The sequence below is a fragment of the Bradysia coprophila genome, unplaced genomic scaffold (genome assembly GCF_014529535.1).
Source record: "Bradysia coprophila strain Holo2 unplaced genomic scaffold, BU_Bcop_v1 contig_93, whole genome shotgun sequence".
NCBI classification, from domain to species: domain Eukaryota; kingdom Metazoa; phylum Arthropoda; class Insecta; order Diptera; family Sciaridae; genus Bradysia; species Bradysia coprophila.
In genome coordinates this window covers 949,468-957,236 of record NW_023504021.1, presented here as the reverse complement: position 1 = coordinate 957,236, position 7,769 = coordinate 949,468, and the positions used below count along the sequence as shown (strand labels likewise).

The window sequence follows — 7,769 nt, the reverse complement described above, 5'->3', positions numbered from 1 at the left end:
CGCAGTTGGTAGGATTCGAACCTACGCTCCCAGAGGGAATCTGATTTCTAGTCAGACGCCTTAACCGCTCGGCCACAACTGCTGTTACAACAACTCGGCTAATCCACGTACGTCTTATATTGATTCTAATTGATTGTTAGAAAATCTTTCTCGAATTAAATTAGTTTACTGTTTAATATACAGCTGGCATTGCGTCTTTCATACGGATTCAATTGATAAGCGAACAGCAAAATTAATTCGTTTGTTTGTTTGGATCATCGTTTACTTACAGTTACTCAGTTGGTAGCAAAATGTTGATGAATTTACATCAATGGTAGATAAGAGAAACGTTTCGTAAATGTCGGTCAAGTGCAAAAAAGATAAATTTAATTGTAGACGATTTGTAGCGAATCAACACCTTCACTGCTTGTTATATTTTGATGTTATTCCCAACTTAACTCCAACGATGGCTATGACTTCAAGTCATTGACTTGAATGTTTTCAAGTAGAATGCGGCAATATGATATTAATATGATGATTAAGTGATGCAATTTGTTTAATAAAAGATTGGGTTAAATTGAGTATACCGGGGCAACATTTTTGGAAGGTGTGAACACCGCCAAAGACTGTCCCAAGCCAGTTTGAAAAAGAGTGGAGGGAATGAAGTTTAACGAGGACGTAGCAGTAGATAAGATAGGATTAGATAGATCAATCTTAAGGTTGAATGAATCGTGAGCTGGAAGCCGAAAGAATTGGGGTTAAGGGACCAACGTTGAGGTGGAACAACACGATCAGGAAGCCAAAGGATAGAACGATCCCAGAATTCTTATTAGCTACTAGGTTAAGCTTTTAAAGGACGAATAACCTTGCTCAGATAGGTTCAAAAGAATGGGCAAAGCTTTATGGAAAAGAATGTTCAAAAAGAGTAACACTACCCCGTCGGGCACTGTGCACTTTGATAGGCACGGTGGTCCCGGAACGTGCAGAAATGTGCGGGTCAGAGCTCGAGGATTACCGGGGCGAGCAAAGTAAAGCTTTCATACTCACCAACCCGCAGTAGCAAGCGTGGTGTTTTAATGCTAAAAACCTTCAAACGAAGCCATAACGAATTATACATTGCCATATATAATGCCAGAACATTGTCGTCAAGACAAAAAATGCAAGAAATGGAAGAAGAGCTAGAAAAGATAAAATGGGATGTTGTGGGAGTGAGCGAAGTGAGAAAACCTGGAGAGGAATGCCTGAAATTACAATCAGGGCATACATTCTTCTACCGAGGAAGTGACAGTCAGATGCTGATGCACGGTGTCGGATTGTTCATAAACAAGCGGTGGTCGGATCGCATAATTCACACGAAAAGCATATCCGATCGAGTGATATACGTAAGCCTGAAGATAAATAACAGATACGGTGTCAAATTAATTCAGGTTTACGCACCCACGTCCACTCATGATGACGAAGAAGTAGAAAGATTCTATGAAGATGTCGAGAAAGCTCTGGACGAAAACCCTTCACATTACCAATATCTAATCGGTGATTTCAATGCGAAGCTGGGAAAACGAGAAGAAGACTCCGAAGTTTCTGTTGGTAGTTTTAGCAACGACCAAAGAAATGAGCGTGGAAATACTTTACTCAACTTCTTACAGCAACACAATTTGTACGCAACGAATTCATTTTTTGCAGGAAAGCCTCAACGGAAATGGACTTGGGCTAGTGCAGATGGTGTAACGAAAAATGAGATCGATTACATCATAACTGGCTGTAAGTCAACCGTTAAGAACGTTACGGTCCTAAACAATTTTTCAACCGGTAGTGATCACCGAATGGTTCGTGCAAGAGTCACGTTAAATACCAGATTTCAAAGATCACAACTAGTTCAGAAAAGTGAAAGGATTGACGTACAACGGCTTTACACACAAAATGAAGAATTTGCTACGAAAATGACTGCCGAATTAGATAACGTCAACAATCAATGTGAAACATTGCACGAATTGAATACCAAAATCGTCATTTGGACCATTAAAAGCAAACCAGATCATAAGGAACATACCAGCAAAACACAACAATACAACTGCTTCATCATATGTCCAAGTTTAACCAGTTCCTATACAACACAGCGAACCAGCATAAGCACCAGATCAACTATAAATTTGTTTGGTTCCAAAACGATTCGGTGTTAATGAAGAAGGACAACAAGCAACCAATCATCAAAATCAAGTCGATTACGGATCTGGCAAAAATTGGAATAAATATCAGCCACATCCACAATACGTTCAACAATTCAACGAATTAAGTTAAGACCAGATAGAAGCGAGTTCTGTCATCGATCGGTAAATTTTCTGCCGTAATCAATTGTTCAATTTTTTATTCCTATTTTCACTGTGATTTTTATAATGTTTGTTTATAACGTAGTCCACAGCAACAGAGATGACGTACTTGTTCCACGTAAATACGGATTCACAATCCTGTATCTGAATGCACGCAGCATTCGGAACAAGCTAGAGAGGCTAGAATTGTTTTTGACAAGTTTCAAGAGATTACCTGACGCGATTGTCCTCAGTGAAAACTGGTTGAGGGAAGGAGAAGAGAGTTTCTTCAACTTGAATGGGTACAATGCGTTTCATGGAGTGAGGCGACACAAGGAAGGCGGTGGAGTAAGTGTCCTCGTAAGAAGCTCATTTCAGGCGAGTCAAATTTTGAATGAGACTTTTGATGTGTCAAGCGTTGTCGTAGTCTCGTTGCCTCGGTTGAAGTTTAGCATATGCGGGTATTATCGCCCGCTGAATAGGAACGATTCCAATGATTTTTTAAATTTCAAGCACACGCTTGATAACGTGTTGACCTGCGATTCAGACATGATTGTGCTTGGCGATTTTAACGTCGACTTGTTGACGAACGGTTCAGAATGTTCACAGTCAGTATGAAGGAGTAGGTAGTTCAAACGGTTTTTCAGTCCTTAATAGAGTTGATCCGCTTAATGCAACTAGGGCGACTCGTACGGGCAGAGCAATATTAGATCACGTGTTAACTAACAAGTGTGACGTTGACTATTATGTTAAGGTCATGGAACCGCATATCAGTGACCATAAAGGCATTATTGTCGGACTAGAGTTAAAAGTGCCGAAAGAGAAGCGCTTTCATTTCAAAAACATAATCGACCATGCAGGACTTTCGCATGAAATGCAGTCCACTGACTTCTCAACGGTATCTGATTTTGGTACATTTTCGACAGTTATTCGTGATATGACGGACAGACACAGGTGAACTGATCCGCCGACAAGAAGACTTCTGAACCGTTTATTGACAATGAGGTTCTCGATCTGATCAGCTGTCGTGATCAAGCGTTTCGCTTGTGCAAGCTTTATCCATTCAGCCTAAACTTTCAGGCTCGGCTCGCGAGCTTAAAAAAGCTGATTTATTACAAAGTTAGGTTTAAAAAAAGTGCATATTATTCGTCACAATTCGCTGATGTCAGCGACCCAAAGAAGTTCTGGGCAACGACTAAGAAAGTTCTGTCGAACAAAGACCCTGACCCGTTACAGTGTCCGAGACTGTTAGTGAATGGTTCGTGTGTGCAGGATCCCTTTTCGGTTGCTAACGAATTTAATGACTATTTTGTTAATGTGGGATCATCTTCGGCTACGGCCAGACGCGTTCCTAAATGACTTTCAATTCCAATCGGTGGATCCGATGTTAGTTTCAATTCATATTGACAAACTTAGAACGGGTGCAGCTGCAGGGTTTGACGGTATAAGCGTCCGTTTCTTAAAGCGTTACAAGCATCATCTGTTGAACTGTCTGACGTTCCTGATCAATGGGTGCATCTCCGAGTCGCGATACGATGATGTGCTGAAGTATGCGAAAGTCATTGTTTTGTCGAAGGGGGTGACACGACTGAAATGACCAATTACAGACCAATTTCCCTGCTTTCGGCGATGTCAAAGCTAGTTGAGAGAATTCTTTACGAGCAATTGTATGCCAAACTAGACTCAGAAGGTTTCTTCAATATGAAACAGTTTGGATTCTTGAGGAAATCGAATACTCTGGCTTGCTGCTTAGATTTGTGCACGAATTTGAGACGTGACTTGAACGAAGGGTTACAAGTTGGTTGCATTTTCATTGATTTCAGAAAAGCCTTCGATTCCGTCAACCACTGTATTCTATTGCGAAAACTGCAGGGCATGGGTCTAATTGGTAAGGCATATGATCTCATTAAGAGTTACTTGACTGACAGGAGACAGTTCGTTAGTGTAGCTGGCGCTGAGAGCACGCCAAAGGAGGTGATTTGTGGGGTACCCCAAGGCTCTGCATTATCATCTCTTTTGTTCATTGTGTTTCTGTACGACTTGTTTGAGTTTGGGTTCAAGGGAACGCTTTATCTTTATGCCGATGACACGACGTTCAAGTATGTGGCGCGTACGCTCAGTGACCTTCGAGCGATGAAGCAAAGCGATTTGTGTCTGTTAAATCATTGGTCATCCGAGAATAGTCTTTTTGTCAATGCTTCGAAGTCAAATTATGTGCTATTGTAGAAACCTTGTTGAATCTTCAAGATATTTCGAGCTGGTCCTCGCTGGTGAACCGCTTGTACGCAAGAGAGTTGTGAAGTGCCTCGGACTCCTTATTAACGAGAGCCTCACATGGGATGACCACTTGGCTGGCGTCATTAAAAAGATTTCGCCGATTGTCGGTGTTTTCAGACGGATGAGGTTTCTGATACCGAAGCAAGCTCTGTTCAATTTGTATTTTGCGTTTGTGCATTCGCACTTGAATTACTTGAATCCGATCTGGAATTCAGCACCAAGAGGTGTTTTGAATGATTTGTTGCTACTACAGAAAAGAGCATTGCGCAATATCCACGGTTTGGAGTTTAGAGCTTCGGTGAAAGGCTATTTTAACAGGTCGATCCTACCAATCGATTATTTTAACGCTCTCCAGACGGCATCGTTGGTTTTTTCTCTAAAGAACGATCTGATAAAACACGATTTTGAAGTGAGAACGAATGGTGACGTCCACAATCACTTAACAAGGGGAAGAAATCTTCTTCATCCGTCGTTTTCCCGAACCAGTTTTGGACAGCAGGCAGTAGAGGTCCGTGGTTTCAGTTATTTCAATAGTTTGCCATCGGCTTTGCGCGATTTGAATGGTATAAAGGCGTTCAAACGCAATCTGAAAAGTCATTTGTTCGGTATCTTCCGATCGTCTCGTGACTATGCTCTCAACTGGTGAAAGTACGACTGCGTCATTTCTTGTGCTTGGACAGTAGTCTGTTTTAATCGATTTCTTCTTCTTTTTTTTCTGTTTTTTGCGTTTAAACGAATTTCTAATTTAGTTTTAATTTTGATTAATTTGATTTAATTGTTTTTTTTTTCTCTTTTGTTAAACTAATTTCTTAGTTATTTGATTTATTGATTCAATTGTTTTTTTTTCTTCTTTTCTTTTCGTTTTGAATTTTATGAAATTAATTAATTTATGAGATTAAGAGTTCGGTTGATTGACAACAATATTCAATAGATTTAAAGGAAAACATGTACAGGCCCTGAGCCTTCAATGTTTGAAGTTGAAATAAATAAATAATAAAAAAATAATACAATAATGGGTTTCATGAAATCCAAATGCAAATCCGTCCAAGGGAAAGAATCAAAACTCAGCAGAGAAACATTAGACCTGATCGCAAGCAGAGCAGAGTTGGTAAAAAACGGAGGACGAGATTCGGTGGAATACCGGAACCTGTCTAAAAGTATCATCAAAGCAAGGAGATCAGATGAAAGAAAATATAATGTCCAATTGGCTCAAAACATAATTGAAGCTAACTGCAATATGAAAGTCCTACGGAGAAAAATGACAAACGCCAAAAAAGAAATCTTCAAATTACGAGACAAAACAGGAACGATCCAAACGGATCGAAATGCGATATTAAACATTGCAACAGAATTTTATGAGAATTTGTTTTCTTCAGCAAGACAGAGCCCAACGGAAGAAACCGAAGATAGACCAATAATAAGAAACGTGGGATCGGAGGATATGCCCGACATAACTGTTGATGAAGTCAAGGCCGCAGTAGCCGAGATGAAAAACAAAAAGTCTCCCGGAGAAGATGGTGTTCCAGTGGAAGCCATTAAACTAGGTGGAGACTCGTTATTAAAGGCAATCACGGCTTTGTTTAATCAATGTCTCCAATGGGAAGAAGTACCAGAAGCCTGGGAAAATGCGGTAATTACATTGCTGCATAAAAAAGGAGACATAACAAAGCTGGAAAATTACCTATAAGCCTATTGTCAACACTCTACAAGTTGTTTATGAAAATCATTACGAAGAGGAACACTAACAAGTTCGACTTCTACCAACCTGTTGAACAAGCTGCTTTCAGATCTGGTTTCAGCACAAACGACCATTTGCAGGTGATGAGGACGCTTATTGAGAAGTGTCGTGAATACAACATCGACATAGTCTTGCTATTCATAGACTTCGAAAAAGCTTTCGATTCAGTGGAAACATGGTCGATATTGGACGCATTAGACGAATGTAGAGTAGACTCAAGGTACTCCAACACAATTCGATATGTGTACAAAAATGCTACTTCATGTATAAAACTTCATAAGAGCACGGAGAAATTCAGAATTGGCCGAGGTGTAAGGCAGGGTGACACCATTTCACCGAAATTATTCACGGCGATTCTGCAGAGTATTTTTAGGAAGTTAAACTGGAGTAAAATGGGAATAAAGATAAATGGAGAGTACCTGAGCAATCTCCGCTTCGCTGATGACATTGTACCGATAGCAGCGAATCTAGGTCAGGCTCAGCTTATGCTACAACAGTTAAGTGAAGAGGCAAGCAAAGTTGGCCTCAAGATGAACTTATCGAAAACAAAAGTCATGACCAACATCGGGGACGATAGAGAGATCAAAATTGGTGACACTGTCATTGAACGAGTCGACAGCTATGTATATCTAGGACATAAACTGAAGTTAGGTCTGGACAACCAAACTGCAGAAATAAGACGTAGGATTGGTCTTGCATGGGCAGCGTTCGGAAAACTCAGACTAATTTTCAAAAGCAAAATGAATAATAGTCTGAAACGCAAAGTTTTCGACACTTGTGTCCTTCCAGTGCTCACTTATGGAGCAGAAACGTTAACTTTAACGAAAGCATCCGAAGATAAATTGAGAGTGACACAAAGAGCCATGAAACGGAGTATGCTTGGAATAACACTCAGAGACAGAATGACGAATCAATGGATTCGACAACAAACCAGGGTCGTTGATGTCATGGAAAGAATAGCATCTCTGAAATGGAGCTGGGCGGGACATATTGCAAGAAGGACAGACGAACGTTGGACCAAAAAGATCATGAACTGGCGACCATATAAAAGACGAGCTATAGGTAGACCACCAGAGAGATGGACAAACGGAATTAAGAATATTGCAGGTACAAACTGGCAGCAAATGGCAATGGATCGTACGAAATGGAAAGAAGTTGGAGAGGCCTACATCCAGCAGTGGATAGAAACAGGCTGAAAAAGAAGAAGAAGAAGAAGAAGTCCAAAAATTCCGATTGAAAATCTCGAGTTATTAGTTACAATTTTTTTAGCCCCGTCCGAAATACTGGGTGCTTATAAGAACATCATGCCGTTTGAATATGTGGAATTCGAAGCAGGGACTATCTTCTTCTTCTTCTTTTTCAGCCTGTTTCTATCCACTGCTGGATGTAGGCCTCTCCAACTTCTTTCCATTTCGTACGATCCATTGCCATTTGCTGCCAGTTTGTACCTGCAATATTCTTAATTCCGT

At 40.4% G+C, this 7,769-nt stretch overlaps 1 non-coding gene across 1 annotated transcript; it reads right to left on the bottom strand.

The window, feature by feature from the left end:
- On the bottom strand, nucleotides 1-82 carry Trnas-aga. Its single transcript has one exon. It is a non-coding gene; the product is annotated as a tRNA-Ser (tRNA).
- Nucleotides 83-7,769: the final 7,687 nt, after the last annotated feature.